Source organism: Triticum urartu, chromosome 4, assembly GCF_003073215.2.
Source record: "Triticum urartu cultivar G1812 chromosome 4, Tu2.1, whole genome shotgun sequence".
Lineage (NCBI taxonomy): Eukaryota > Viridiplantae > Streptophyta > Magnoliopsida > Poales > Poaceae > Triticum > Triticum urartu.
Window position 1 is genome coordinate 412,091,962 of NC_053025.1, and position 17,328 is coordinate 412,109,289.

The window sequence follows — 17,328 nt, forward strand, 5'->3', positions numbered from 1 at the left end:
CTTTCTGATGCTCATCCACTCTATCTCATCTATAACTATTCATAGGGTCATCTTTAAGTTTGAAGTGTCAACCATGTCAGATTAGAGTGATAGCCAGAACAAGTCTAAGGAGTAGGTAAATCTGAGTGAGAGCACTAGTCCCTCTAGCAGTTATGATGAAGGCAGCATAAGTACTCCTAGCAACCTGCCTAAGGCTGCTACTAGGCAGAGGAGAAAGAGAAATTCCAATTCTGAGGATGAAGACTATGTTGCTGCAGAGGAGGAGGTCAGCTCCAAGAAGAAGGTTTTCAAGAAGGAATTTGGCACAGTTGTGTCAACAAAACCTGGTTTGAACAAGAAGGCTCCTACCAAGAGAGTGCCCACTTCAAAAGCCGGAGCCTCAACTCTTGAAACCTCCAAATCAACTGTTGGAGAGGCTACTGGCAAGGGAAAGAACAGGAAGGAAAGGGCCATGAAAAATATGGCCAGAGTTATTGGCAAACCCTCAATGATAATTCAATCTAATGAGGAAGAAGAGGATGCTGCTCCAGCATCAAAGACTCAAAAGCTGATGGGGGATGCCATCAAGTCTAGGGCTGCTCCATCAAAGCCCAAGACTGCCCCATCAAGCTACTGCTCAAGTCACCAATTCTTGCCCCAAGAGAAGCACAAGAAATATACCATCTGCTGAGAAGAACAAGGCCCAAGTGCCTGAAGTTGAAGAAGAAGAGGAAGATGGATCCCAAGTGCTCAGAAAGCTAAAGCCCAAGATCCTTGATCACGATGATAGACATCCAGTGGCAGAAAACATGAACGTCAGAAAGGATGCAGGTCTCAGATTGTGAAGACAATCATACCCTTATGTTGTGAGGAGAAGGACTGCTGTGGACTATAGATTTCACACCAAGGACCAGCAGGACTTCTATGAGACAATTCTTTTGGATAAGAAGCCCATAGTGTGTGACATGAAGTGGGTATACTGGAAATACATCGACAACAATGAAGACCACTTCCCAGGAGTGCATAAAAGTTTCAGATTCAATGGAGTAGACACTTTTGTGGGTCAGAAACTGACCAAGTGGAATGATGAGATCATTATGCAATTCTATTCTACAACTCATTTCTATCCAGATGGAAGGATTGTATGGATGTCTGAAGGTACAAGGTACCAATCAATAGTTGCTGAGTGGGACAAGCTGATTAATGCCCATGCAGAGCTTGAGGATGACATAGATGTCTATGCCAAGAGAAAGAAAGATCACAATTCCATGGCCAACATGTACAAGGAAATTCCTGACAAAGCCTTGGAGACACATAAGCTAGGCTCTATATATTATTTGTTGTCTGGACTGGCCACTATTAACACCATCTTGAGGCACACCTTGTTGCCAAAACCAGGAGATCACAGGATGATCAGAGGCCACTCCATCGATTTTCTTCAGTTGTTTGATGTGCCCCAGAAATTCAAGGTGATGAGTTTGATTGTTGAGATAATCAAGAGGACAGCTACTGACCAAAAGAGATCATGTGGGTATGCTCCACACATCCAGATGCTCATCAACTCCAAGATGGGCACATGCACATACTTGTTGGATAAATAACACCTTCCCTTGAGGCCTGACTTTGAGGACAACACAGTCGTCATGGATGCTGAAGATCCTACATCAGTAGAGGCTCAAGAGAAGAGGGAGAAAGCAAAAGCAGAGAAGGCAGCCAAGATGCCAAGTGCTGAAGAGGCTTCACAAGTTTTCCTCAAGTCAAATCAAGATCAACTTGGATATCTTACTCAAGCCACTTTAAGGATTGAGAAAGGATTGGCCACCCTGACTCAGAATCAAGAGAGTCTTGAAAGGATCATTGAGACAAAGTTCTATGATCCTGACTTGAAGGTGATAGAAATGCAAACAGTTGTTGAGAAGCTCCAGGAAGAAGTTGAAGAGAGGAAAGGGAAAGCTACCACTGATGCTTTTCAGAGATTGCCTAGGGCACAGAGATCAGCAGCAGTTCTTGTGACAGACACAAGGGCTACTACGTCAGCACCTGCAGCCACAACTTCAGTTGCCCCTCCAGTTGCAATCCACCAACTCCAACAACCTCAACAGATGCATTTGTTCTTGGAGTCCTCTCCATGGAACCTCCCAAAGATCAAGCCTAGAGAGCCGCATAGCACTAGGCATTTTCAAGCTTTTTGGTAACTTGTTGCCAAAGGGGGAGAAAGTGTATAGATCATAGGCTCAGAGAGAGAGAGAGATTTGCTTCTTTTTGTCTCCTTTGCTACTTGTTTGATACTTATTTGTTTGCTTGCTTGGATGCTACTTTATGTGTGTGTGAGATACTTGTATGGTCATGTGTTTGATAATATCATACATTAATGCTTGTGCTTGGATGATGATATTATCTATCTCTCATGTATGATCATTCACTTTGCCTTGGTGATGAGTGCATATTTCATATTCTATCATTTTGAGCACTTCACAAAGATGTATGTGACATGGAAGAGTAACCCATGATCCTAATCGATTGTGCATTTCCATTCAAAGAAAATTTTAAATAATGCACAAATTTAGGGGGAGCTCTTGCTTATCACATACTTCTCAAAGCGACGATATATTTCATTCTTATTATCATTTGTCGAAGCTTTGATCTATATGTTGTCATCAATTACCAAAAAGGGGGAGATTGAAAGTGCAACTATCCCTGGGTGGTTTTGGTAATTCCTAACAACATATAGCTCATTGAACTAATGCTCATCTCCTTGGCTACATTGTGTTTGCTCCCTCCAAACTCCTCCCCTTTACCTTCATATGCAATGATTTACATTCCGCTGCTATACTCTTAGATTTGCATGTGTAGGTTGATTGCTTGACTTGTGATAAGTTGCTAAAATCTACCAAGACTTAAAATTGGGAAAAGGCTAGACTTTTATTTGGTCAAGTAGTCTAATCCCCCCTCTAGACATACTTTCGATCCTACAATACATCAAATAGATCATGTGAATATCTCATTGTCACCACAGACAAGCACATGCAAGACATACATCAAGTGTTCTCAAATCCTTAAAGACTCGATCCGATAAGATAACTTCAAAGGGAAAACTCAATCCATTACAAGAAGGTAGAGGGGGAAAACACCATATGATTCAACTATAGTAGCAAAGCTCGCGGTACATCAAGATCGTGCGATATCAAGAACACGAGAGAGAGAGAGAGGGAGGGAGAGAGATCAAACACATAGCTACTGGTACATACCCTCAGGCCTGAGGGTGAACTACTCCCTCCTCGTCATGGAGACTGTCGGGATGATGAAGATGGCCACCGGTGATGGTTTCCCCCTCCGGCAAGGTGCCGGAACAGGGTCCCGATTGGTTTTTGGTGGCTACAGAGGCTTGCGGCGGCAGAACTCCCGATCTAGGTTCTGTTATGGAAGTTTGGGAATATATAAGAGGTGTTGGAGTCGGGAACAAGTCAGGGTTACCATGAGGCGGCCACAAGGTCCGGGGGCGCGCCTTAGGGGGGGCGCCCTCCACCCTTGTGGTGTCCCCGGGACTCCTCTCCGATACTTTTTTGTTCCAGTATTTTCATATTCTCCAAAAATAATCTCTGTAAATTTTCAGGTCATCTGGACTCTGTTTGAACCTGAAATAGAAAAACCTCCTGATAATGATAATGAAACTTCTATCTCTGATGCTAAAACTCAACCTGGTAGTGAACACTCACCTTCTGATAATGAAAAAGACAATGATGAGGTCCATGAAGATGCTCAACAAAATAATAAAGAACCAGACAACGATGTTGAGATAGAACCACCTGTTGATCTTGATAACCCACAATGCAAGAATAAAAGATATGATAAAAGAGACTTTGTGGCTAGAAAACACGGTAAAGAAAGAGAACCGTTGGTTCAAAAACCAATGCCCTTTCCACCCAAGTCAACTAAAAAGAATGATGATGAAGAATTTGAACGCTTTGCTGAAATGTTGAGGCCAGTCTTTTTGCGTACTCGCTTGACTGATATCTTGAAAATGCCTCCTTATGAAAAGTACATGAAAGACATCATCACTAATGAGAGAAAAATACCGTAAGCTAAAATCTCCACCATGCTTGCTAATTATAATTTTAAAGACGGAGTGCCTAAATGTTGGGGAACGTAGCATGCAATTCCAAAAACATTCCTATGATCACGCAAGATCTATCTAGGAGATTCATAGCAACGAGAGGGGGAGAGTGTGTCCATGTACCCTCATAGACCGAAAGCGCAAGCGTTAGGTTAACGCGGTTGATGTAGTCGAACGTCTTCACGATCCAACCGATCTAGTACTGAACGTACGGCACCTCCGAGTTCAGCACACGTTCAGCTCGAGGACGTCCCTCGAACTCTTGATCCAACAGAGAGTCGAGGGAGAGTTCTGTCAGCACAACGGCATGGTGATGGTGATGGTGATGTGATCCGCGCAGGGCTTCACCGAAGCACTACGACACTATGACCGGAGGAGTAAACTGTGGAGGGGGCACCACACACGGCTAAGAGAACAACTGTTGTGCTTTGGGGTGCCCCGTGCCCCCATATATAAAGGAGGAGGGGAAGAGGCGGCCGGCCAAGAGGGGCGCGCCATGGGGGGTCCTACTAGGACTCCACTCCTAGTAGGATTCACCCCCCCCTTTTCCTTTCTCACTGGAGGGGGAAAAGGAAGGAGATGGAGAGGGAGAGGGAAAGGGGGAAAGGGGGGCGCCGCCCCCTCCCCTAGTCCAATTCGGACTCCCATGGGGGGGCAGCCACCCCTTGTGGGCTGTCCCCTCTCTCTCCCATGGCCCATGAGGCCCATCACTTCCCCCGGGGGGTTCCGGTAACCCCTCGGTACTCCGGTAAAATACCTGAACCACTCGAAACCATTCCTATGTCCGACTACCTTAGAATATATGAATCGTTACCTCTCAACCATTTCTAGACTCCTCATCACGTTTGTGATCTCATCCAGGACTCTGAACAAACTTGGCTCACCAAAACACATAACTCATAATACAAATCGTCATCAAACATTAAGCGTGCAGAACCTATGGGTTCGAGAACTATGTATACATGACTGAGACACATCTCCGGTCAATAACCAATAGCAGAACCTGGATGCTCATATAGGTTCCTACATATTCTATGAAGATCTTTATCGGTCAAAATGCAATAACAACATTCGTTATTCCCTTTGTCATCGGTATGTTACTTGTCCGAGATTCGATCATCAGTATCATCATACCTTGTTCAATCTCATTACCGGCATGTCTCTATACTCGTTCCGTAATGCATCATCCCGTAACTAACTCATTACTCACATTGCTTGCAAGGCTTATAGTGATGTGCATTACCAAGAGTGCACAAAGATACCTCTCCGGTACTTGAAGTGACAAATCCTAATCTTGATCTATGCCAACCCAACAAACACCTTCGGAGACACTTGTAGTGCATCTTTATAATCACCCAGTTACGTTGTGATGTTTGATAGCACACAGGGTGTTCCTCCAGTATTCGGGAGTTGCATAATCTCATAGTCAGAGGAATATGTATAAGTCATGAAGAAAGCAATAGCAATAAAACTTAACGACCATTATTCCAAGCTAACGGCTGGGTCTTGTCCAACACATCATTCTCTAATGATGTGATCTCGTTCATCAAATGACAAAACATGTCTATGGTCAGGAAACTTAACCATCTTTGATTAACGAGCTAGTCAAGTAGAGGCATACTAGGGACACTCTGTTTTGTTTATGTATTCACCCATATACTAAGTTTCCGGTTAATACAAGTCTAGCATGAATAATAAACATTTATCATGATATAAGGAAATATAAATAACAACTTTATTATTGCCTCTAGGGCACATGCCCTTCAGTGTCCCACTTGAACTAGAGTCAATAATCTAGATTACATAGTAATGATTCTAACACCCATAGAGTCTTGGTGCTGATCATGTTTTGCTCATGGAAGAAGCTTAGACAACGAGTCTGCAACATTCAGATCCGTATGTATATTGCAAATCTCTATGTCTCCCTCCTTGACTTGATCGCGGATGGAGTTGAAGCGTCTCTTGATGTGTTTGGTTCTCTTGCGAAACCTGGATTCCTTCGCTAAGGCAATTGCTCCAGTATTGTCACGAAAGAATTTCATTGGACCCGATGCACTAGGTGTTAAACCTAGATTGGATATGAACTCCATCATCCAGACTCCTTCATTTATTGCTTCAGAAGCAGTTATGTACTCCGCTTCAAACGTAGATCCCGCCACGACGCTCTGCTTGGAACTGCACCAACTTATAGCTCCACCATTCAATATAAATACGTATCCGGTTTGCGACTTTTTTTGATAGAAAGACTGTAAGGGAACCCCCTACAGCATAATTGGTGCAACAAACCCAATTTGCAAGTACCAAGCCTTGAACCTGCGTGGGTGGCAAGGCATCAGCCCCTTCCCACCACTAGGCTATGCCTTAGTCTGCCCGGTTTGCGACTTTGAGTCATCTGGATCAGTGTCAAATCTTGCATCGACGTAACCATTTACGACAAGCTCTTTGTCACCTCCATAAACGAGAAACATATCCTTAGTCCTTTTCTGGTATTTCAGGATGTTCTTGACCGATGTCCAGTGATCCATTCCTGGATTACTTTGGTACCTCCCTGCTAAAATTATACCAAGGCACACATCAGGTCTGGTACACAACATTGCATACATGATAGAACCTATGGCTGAAGCATAGGGAATGACTTCCATTTTCTCTCTATCTTCTGCAGTGGTCGGGCATTGAGTCTGACTCAACAGCACACCTTGTAACATAGGCAAGAACCCTTTCATTGACTGATCCATTTTGAACTTCTTCAAAACTTTATCAAGGTATGTGCTTTGTGAAAGTCCAATTAAGCGTCTTGATCTATCTCTATAGATCTTGATGCCCAATATATAAGCAGCCTCACCGAGGTCTTTCATTGAAAAATTCTTATTCAAGTATCCTTTTATGCTATCCAGAAATTCTGTATTATTTCAAATCAACAATATGTCATCCACATATAATATTAGAAAGGCTACAGAGCTCCCACTCACTTTCTTGTAAATACATGCTTCTTCAAAAGTCTGTATAAAACCATATGCTTTGATCACACTATCAAAGTCTATATTCCAACTCCCAGATGCTTGCACCAATCCATAAATGGATCACTGGAGCTTTCACACTTTGTTAGCACCTTTAGGATCGACAACACCTTGTGGTTGCATCATATACAACTCTTCTTTAAGAAATCCATTAAGGAATGCAGTTTTGACATCCATTTGCTAAATTTCATAGTCATAAATATAGCAATTGCTAACATGATTTGGACAGACTTAAGCATCGCTACGGGTGAGTAAGTCTCATCGTAGTCAACTCCTTGAACTTGTCAAAAACCTTTCGCAACAAGTCAAGCTTTGTAGACAGTAACATTACCGCCAACGTCGGTCTTGTTCTTGAAGATCCATTTATTCTCTATGGCTTGCCGATCATCGGGCAAGTCAACCAAAGTCCACACATTGTTCTCATACATGGATCCCATCTCAGATTTCATAGCTCAAGCCATTTTGCAGAATCTAGGCTCATCATTTCTACCTCATAGTTCGTAGGTTCATCATGATCTAGCAACATGACTTGCAGAACAGGATTACCGTACCACTCTGGTGCGGACCTTACTCTGGTTGACCTAGGAGGTTCGGTAGTAACTTGATCTGAAGTTTCATGATCATCATCATTAACTTTCTGACTAATTGGTGTAGGCATCACTGGAACTGATTTCTGTGATGAACTACTTTCCAATTCGGGAGAAGGTACAATTACCTCATCACGTTCTACTTTCCTCCTACTCACTTCTTTTGAGAGAAACTCCTTATCTAGAAAGGATCCATTCTTAGCAATGAATATGTTGCCTTCGGATCTGTGATAGAAGGTGTATCCAACATTTTCTTTTGGGTATCCTATGAAGACACATTTCTCCAATTTGGGTTCGAGCTTATCAGGTTGAAGCTTTTTCACATAAGCATCGCAGCCCCAATCTTTAAGAAATAACACCTTGGGTTTCTTGCCAAACCACAGTTCATATGGAGTCGTCTCAACGGATTTAGATGGTGCCCTATTTAGCGTGAATGCAGCTGTCTCTAAAGCATAACCCCAGAACAATAGTTGTAAAGGTAAGAGACATCATAGATCGCACCATATCTAATAAAGTACAGTTACGATGTTTGGACACACTATTACGCTGTGGTGTTCCAGGTGGCGTGAGTTGCGAAACTATTCCACATTGTTTCAAATGAAGACCAAACTTGTAACTCAAATATTCACCTCCACGGTCAGATCATAGAAACTTTATTTTCTTGTTACGATGATTTTCCACTTCACTCTGAAATTCTTTGAATTTTTCAAATGTTTCAGACATATGTTTCATTAAGTAGATATACCATATCTGCTTAAATCATCTGTGAAGGTCAGAAAATAATGATACCCGCCGCGAGCCTCAACACTCATCGGACCGCATACAACAATATGTATTATTTCCAGTAAGTCAGTGGCTCGCTCCATTGTTCTAGAGAACGGAGTCTTAGTCATCTTGCCCATGACGCATGGTTCGCAAGCATCAAGTGATTCCAAAAGCCCATGAACATGGAGTTTCTTCATGCGTTTTACGCCAATATGACCTAAACGGCAGTGCCACAAATAAGTTGCACTATCATTATTAACTTTGCATATTTTGGCTTAAATATTATGAATATGTGTATCACTACGATTGAGATTCAATAAAAATAGACCACTCATCAAGGGTGCATGACCATAAAAGGTACTACTCATATAAATAGAACAACCATTATTCTCTAATTTAAATGAATAATCGTCTCGCATCAAACAAGATCTAGATATAATGTTCATGCTCAACGCTGGCACCAAATAACAATTATTCAGGTCTAAAACTAATCCCGCAGGTAGATGTAGAGGTAGCGTGCCGACGGCGATCACATCGACCTTAGAACCATTTCCAACGTGCATCGTCACCTTGTCCTTAGCCAATCTTCGTTTAATCTATAGCCCATGTTTCGAGTTGCAAATATGAGCAACAGAACCAGTATCAAATACCCATGCGCTACTACGAGCTTTAGTAAGGTACACATCAATAACATGTATATCAAATATACCTTTCACTTTGCCATCCTTCTTATCCGCCAAACACTTGAGGCAGTTCCGCTTCTAGTGACCAGTCCCTTTGCAGTAGAAGCACTCAGTTTCAGGCTTAGGTCTAGACTTGGGCTTCTTCCCTTGAGCACCAACTTTCTTGCTATTCTTCTTGAAGTTCCCCTTCTCCCCTTCGCCATTTTTCTTGAAACTAGTGGTCTTGTTAACCATCAACACTTGATACTCCTTCTTGAGTTCTACCTCCGCACCCTTTAGCATTCCGAAGAGCTTGGGAATTGTCTTTTCCATCCCTTGCATGTTATAGTTCATCATGAAGCCTTTATAGCTTGGTGGCAATGATTGAAGAACTCTGTCAATGACACTATCATCAGGAAGATTAACTCCCAGCTGAGTCAAGTGGTTATGGTACCCAGACATTCTGAGTATGTGTTCACTGACAGAACTGTTCTCCTCCATCTTGCAGTTATAGAACTTGTTGGAGACTTCATATCTCTCAAGTCGGGCATTTGCTTGAAATAATAACTTCAACTCTTGGAACATCTCATATGCTCCATGACGTTCAAAATGTCTTTGAAGTCCCGATTCTGAGCAGTAAAGGATGGCACACTAAACTATCAAGTAGTCATCAGCTTTAGTCTGCCAGACGTTCATAACGTCCGGAGTTCCTCCTACAGCAGGACTTGCACCAGTGGTGCTTCCAGGACGTAATTCTTCTGTGCAACAATGGGGATAATCCTCAAGTTACAGACCCAGTGCGTGTAGTTGCTACGATCATCTTTCAACTTAGCTTTCTCTAGGAACTCATTAAAATTCAAGGGAACGGTAGCACGGGCCATTGATCTACAACAACATAGATATGCAAAAAAATATCAGGACTAAGTTCATGATAAATTTAAGTTCACTTAATCATAGTACTTAAGAACTCCCACTTACATAGACATCCCTCTAGTCATCTAAATGATCACGTGATCCATATCAAGTAAACCATGTCTGATCATCAGGTGAGATGGAGTAGTTTTCAATGGTGAACATCTCTATGTTGATCATATCTACTATATGATTCACGTTCGACCTTTCGGTCTCAGTGTTCTGAGGCCATATCTGCATATGCTAGGCTCGTCAAGTTTAACCCGAGTATTCTGCACATGCAAACTTGTCTTACACTCGTTGTATGTGAATGTAGAGCTTATCACACCCGATCATCACGTGGTGTCTTGGCACGACGAACTATAGCAACAGTGCATACTTAGGGAGAACACTTATACCTTGAAATTTAGTGAAGGACCATCTTATAATGCTACCGCCGTACTAAGCAAAATAAGATGCATAAAAGATAAACATCACATGTAATGAAAATATGTGACATGATATAGCCATCAGCATCCTGTGCCTTTAATCTCCATCTCCAAAGCACCATCATAATCTCCATCGTCCCCGGCTTGACACCTTTGACCTCCATCGTAGTGTCATTGTCGTCTCGCCAACTATTGCTTCTACAACTATCGCCACCGCATAGTGATAAAGTAAAGCAATTACATGGCGATTGCATTTCATACAATAAAGCGACAACCATAAGGCTCCTGCTAGTTGCCGATAACTTTTACAAAACATGATCATCTCATACAATAACTTATATCACATCATGTCTTGACCATGTCACATCACAACATGCCCTGCAAAAATAAGTTAGACGTCCTCTACTTTATTGTTGCCAGTTTTATGTGGCTGCTATGGGCTTCTAGCAAGAACTGTTCTTACCTACGCATAAAAACCACAATGATTTTTCGTCAAGTGTGCTATTTTAACCTTCAACAAGGACCAACTGTAGTCAAATTCAATTCAACTAAAGTTGGAGAAACAAACACCCGCCAACCACCTTTATGCAAAACATGTTCATGTCTGTCGGTGGAACCGGTCTCAAGAACGTGGTCATGTAAGGTTGGTCCGGGCTGCTTCACCCAACAATACCACCGAATTAAAATAAGATGTTGGTGGTAAGCAGTATGACTATTATCGCCCACAACTCTTTGTGTTCTACTTGTGCATATCATCTATGCATAGACATGGATCAGATGCCACTTTGGGGAACATAGCATGCAATTTCAAAACATTTCCTATGATCACGCAAGATCTATCTAGGAGATGCATAGCAATGAGAGGGGGAGAGTGTGTCCACGTACCCTCATAGACCGAAAGATGAAGTGTTAGGTTAACGCGGTTGATGTAGTCGAACGTCTTCACGATACAACTGATCTAGTACCGAACGTACGACACCTCTGAGTTCAGCACATGTTTAACTCGATGACGTCCCTCGAACTCTTGATCCAATAGAATGTCGAGGGAGAGTTCCGTCAGCACGACGGCGTGGTGACAGTGACGCTAATGTGATCTGCACAGGCCTTTGCCTAAGCACTACGACACTATGACCGGAGGAGTAAACTGTGGAGGGGGCACCTCACACAGCTAAGAGAACAACTATTGTGCTTTGGGGTGCCCCTGCCCCCGCATATAAAGGAGGAGGGGGGGAGGCGGCCGGCCACGAGGGGCGCGCCATGGGGGGAGTCCTACTAGGACTCCACTCCTAGTAGGATTCGCCCCCCTTTTTCCTTTCTCACCAGAGGGGGAAAAGGAAGGAGAGGGAGAGGGAGAGGGAGAGAGAGAGGGAAATGGGGAAAGGGGGGCGCCGCCCCCTCCCTAGTCCAATTCGGACTCCCATGGGGGGGGCCACCCCTCGTGGGCTGTCCCCTCTCTCTCCCGTGGCCCATGAGGCCCATCACTTCCCCCGGGGGGTTTCGATAACCCCTCGGTACTCCGGTAAAATACCCGAACCACTCAAAACCATTTCGATGTCTGAATACTACTTTCCAATATATGAATCTTTACCTCTTGACCATTTAGAGACTCCTCGTCATGTCCGTGATCTCATCCGGGACTCCGAACAAACTTCGGTCACCAAAACACATAACTCATAATACAAATCATCATCAAACATTAAGCGTGCGGACCCTACAGGTTTGAGAACTATGTAGACATGACTGAGACATATCTCCGGTCAATAACCAATAGCGGAACCTGGATGCTCATATTGGTTCCTACATATTCTACGAAGATCTTTATCTGTCAAACCGCAATAACAACAAATGTTATTCCCTTTGTCATTGGTATGTTACTTGCCCGAGATTCGATGGTCGGTATCATCATACCTAGTTCAATCTCATTACCGGCAAGTCTCTTTACTCGTTCCGTAATGCATCATCCTGTAACTAACTCACTAGTCACATTGCTTGCAAGGCTTATAGTGATGTGCATTACTGAGAGGGCCTAGAGATACCTCTCCGATACTCGGAATGACAAATCCTAATCTTGATCTATGCCAACCCAACAAACACTTTCGGAGACACATCTAGAGCATCTTTATAATCACCCGATTTCATTGTGATGTTTGAAAGCACACAAGGTGTTCCTCTGGTATTCGGGAGTTGCATAATTTCATAGTCACAGGAATATGTATAAGTCATGAAGAATGCAATAGCAATAAAAATTAACGATCATTATACTAAGCTAACAGATGGGTCTTGTCCATCACATCATTCTCTAATGATGTGATCTCGTTCATCAAATGACAGCACATGTCTATGGTCAGGAAACTTAAACATCTTTGATTAACGAGCTAGTCAAGTAGAGGCATACTAGGGACACTCTGTTTTGTCTATGTATTCACACATTTACTAAGTTTCCGGTTAATACAATTCTAGCATGAACAATAAACATTTATCATGATATAAGGAAATATAAATAACAACTTCATTATTGCCTCTAGGGCATATTTCCTTCACTAAAAAACATGGAGATCCGGGAATACCAACTATACCTTGCTCTATCAAAAAGAATTATGTGAAAACTACTTTGTGTGATTTAGGAGCTGCTGTTAGTGTTATGCCTTTCTCTTTATATAAAAGACTTGATTTGAATAAACTCACATCTACTGAAATATCTTCGCAAATGGCTGACAAATCAACTGCCATACCTATCAGTATTTGTGAGGATGTTCCCATTGTTGTTGCTAATGTTACTATTTTGACTGACTTTGTTATACTTGAGATGCCCGAGGAAGACAACATGTCGATTATCCTTGGTAGAGCCTTCTTGAATACTGTAGGGGCTGTTATTGATTGCAATAAAAACAAGGTCACTTTTCATATCAATGGTAATGAGCATATGGTGCACTTTTTGAGGAAACAATTCCAAGTGAATGGTATTAATGTTATTGAAAAATCTCTGGCAAACACTATTGGAAGTTTTCAAATACCTCTACCTACTATAAAAAAGAAATATGAAATGCTTATTTTTGGGGACATTCATATCCCCATTGAGTTAACTTAGTGATTTACGAAAGTTCTTCGGTTTCATGCTAATCGAAAGTGGTTTTTAATAAGACTTGATCAACCTTATTAATGGATCATTTATGAGCGGTATGAAGTTGATAAATTTAGTAAGAACTACCTTCTGTCCCTACTTTTTGTTTTCTGTTTTTATTAGTTAAATAAAATAAAATGCCATATTTTGTCTGTTTCATGAATTTCCCGTGCAATAAAAAATGACCCAAAAATAAAAGTTCTCATAATGCTCTAAAATTTTAATACGATTTTTTCTAAATAATTAAGAATTTATGGTGCAAATAATATCAGAGTGAGGTGCACCGGGTGGGCACAACCCACCTAGGCGCGCCAGCACCACCAGGTGCACCCTGGTGGGTTGTGGGCCCCACGTGGGCCCCGTCACTTATGCCTTCACACCACATCATCATTTACCTCCAGAAAAAATTCTCCATTGATCTCTCTCCCGTGTTCTTGCTCTCAAACCTGCGGATTTCGATCTCTTTGCTCGAAGCTCCGTTTCTGAAACTGGTTCAGGGGATTGTTGCTTGGTATGTAACTCCATGGTTTGTCCAATTAGTTTTTGTTTTAGTGGTTTATATTTTGAATAATTAGCTACTCTTGGTGCTGCTGTAGATGAGCTTGGATGTTGAATTCTTAGAGTTCTAAGCAGTTTGAATGCTTGCTATGGCCTCTATGTATCCCTATGAGTAGTTGGTATCATTTTTGTTGAGAAAATTTTGTGGACTAAAAATTTCAAAATTTTTGTTCATAGGAAAAACATGAATATCTTTAGGAAGTTTGGTTCCAAGAAGAAGTCCAAGGGAGTTATTGGGGAGTCGTCTGATAGTGATCTCCACCCCCGGAGGTTGGCGGAAGTACGGCGTGCGAATGGCCGCACATCCCGTTCATGGTAGAGGCTGGGATCCTTCAGGAGTTCACACAATATGTTGCTAATGTCAGCCTCACCGACTTCATCGCAGCTGAATGCGAACAGTATCATCTCCTCACAAACATATTTGTTCAAAGTTTTACTTTTCTTCCTAGAATAATCCTCCTGAGGTGCGATTTGATTTATATGCTGAAATCCATCAGATACCACTTACTGAATTTTGTAACATATGTATGATCCCTTCTGATGGGAGCTTAGCTGAGCCTAGGCCGGCAGAGTTTGAGGCCTTTTATCGTACCTTGACGCTGGGAGATGAGAGAGGGGTGTCAGCTATCACTGCCACTGGCTTGCATTTTCCCGCTGTTCATTACTTTGCTCTTTTCATTGCAAAATGCTTGCTTGCTAGAGAGAAGGTGGGTGCACTCAGCTCACCCGACCTTGCTGTTTTGCGTCGTGCACTAGAGGGCGACAACACTTATAGCTTGGGAGCTATTGTGGCACGTCACCTCCACATTAATAGGTCCAAGGGAAAAATACATGGTGGAATTTTCGCTACTCGTTTGGCGGCTCACTTCGAGGTTGAGATACGCCTTCATGATTACCCTCTGACCAAAGTTTACCTAGACCATGTAGCCATGGAACACCACCATTTCATTGCACGAGATTACCCTGACATCCCTATTCCTTATAACTTGGTTTTCAGCATTGAAACTCATGATATTATTCCATTGTCTCCTCCTTCTTTGTTTGATCCTGTTGCTAGGGGCGGATATAGGATTACGCCTGCGGGCATCATCGCCTACCGGAACGACCAGGCTGCAGAGGAGGAGGAAGAGCCTTAGCAGTGGGGTCAGTGGATGCCTATCCTCAGTACCCCAACTACTATCCAGGCTACTGATCGATTACCAAGTTAGGCCAAAAGCCTATGCTTGGGGGAGTATGTGTTTCTCACCGACATTACATTCATGTTCACACATCTCATTCCAGTTGTTGGTGTTCACACTTTTCCATTGTATCATCCATTTTAAATTTATTTTCTCGCTTTCTTCTTGTGTGTTCAAAAAATATTAGAAAAACAAAAAAAAATAGTTGTAGTTAGTTTACTTTCTATGCATGATTAGTTGTAATATTAAAAAGAGAACCCAAAAAGATTTCCTTGTTCTTCTTTTGCTTGTTGGGAGCCTTCCCGTGTAAATAGTTTTTCTCGTTTTTGCTTTTCCCTTGTTCAAGAAAACCAAAAACTCCAAAAATATTTCAGTGTGTTTCTTTGAATTTCTTTTCTTTTTATTCGAGTTGTACAGAGGAGAATACCACGATGAAAATGTTGAGTGGCTCTCATTTGAATAACTATTGATCTAATAAAGAGCCCATTTTACCTTGTCTTCTCCTGTTGAATAGAATGTTTGCAGATTCCAGCTTAGTCCATGGCACTCTTGCACTATTATTATTTCCATATCGTTCGGTCATGCAAGTGAAGGGCAATAATGATGATATTCGATGAACTGGCCATGGCAGAGAGAAACGGGTATGAACTCGACTCGTTCTGTTTGTGTAAATATGTTTAACCTAGTATCCATGATTTAGCCCATTATGATTAAACATGTTTGCAATGACAATTAGAGATTATAGTTTCTCATGCCATGCATAAGTAGCTAGGAGTGGATAATGATTTAACTTGGATATCAACATTGCGTTAAAATGATTGTGATGTAGTATGATGATATGGTAATCTCCTCTGAATGTTCGAGTGCCTTGACTTGCCACATGTTCATGCATGTAATTGAATCAAAACCAACATAGCCTATATGATATTTATGTTCATGGTTCTCGTATCCTACTCATGCTAGTTTCCAATGTTACTTATGCATAATGCATGTTCATGACCGTTGTTGCTCTCTAGCTGGCCGCTTCTCAATCTATTCGCCAGCCTTCGCCCGTACTAAGTGGGAATTCTGCTTGTACATCAAAAACCATGAACCCAAAAGTTATTACAAATGAGTCCACCATACCTACCTATATGTGGTATTACCCTGCCGCCCTAAGTAAATTTGCATGTGCCACCTCTAAAAACTTCTAATAAATATCCTTTTTGTTTGCTTGGATCATTCATGGAACGACAGGAGGTGGTCGGTATCTTCCATGCTAAGCGGGTTATTCTCAGGTCGCGTGTTTATTCACTCGCCATCCACGAGAAAAGGGTAGTAATGGATGCCCAGTCCCAAAATGCAAACAGAAAAAGCTTACAAATAATCAAATAAAACTCCCAATGGAGTCAAAACCTTTACTTTTATCGCTTGGGAACCGCCACTAGTGCGCTTAGCATGGAAGACATTAATAACTGATAGTCGTGAAGTAAATGAGAAGGGTGCATGTCTCAAAATATCATTTACCTCTGTTTTAAAAACCTGAGCTCTGGCACCTCTACAAATCACTGCGTCCCTCTGCGAAGGGACTATCTATTTACTTTTATGTCGTGTCATCACCTTCTAAAACAAGCGCCAGAACCTGAGAGCACCGCTGTCATGACTTATGCATTGTGTGTAGCTAATGTTGTGTGCATCATGACTGGATCTTTTCTACCATTAATTACAATGTTTAGTCGCTGCTTGAACTTTGGAGGTGCTCTGCATTTATGTTTTGCGGTCTCAGAAAGGGCTAGCGAGCTACCACTATTGTCATATTATATCATGGTTGTTTTGACAACGTGCTGCCATTTGAGATATTTTATTAGTGCTCACTAGACAATTATGTTATTGATATGAGTTAATATAATCTTTAAGAGTTATTGTCGGCATGGTTAGTTATAATGTTGGCTGAAAACATGGGTGATGTTTAAGCTTATTCATGCAAACAAGAGAAAAGAGTTCGTAAAAGTTTTTCTTTTTCACTTT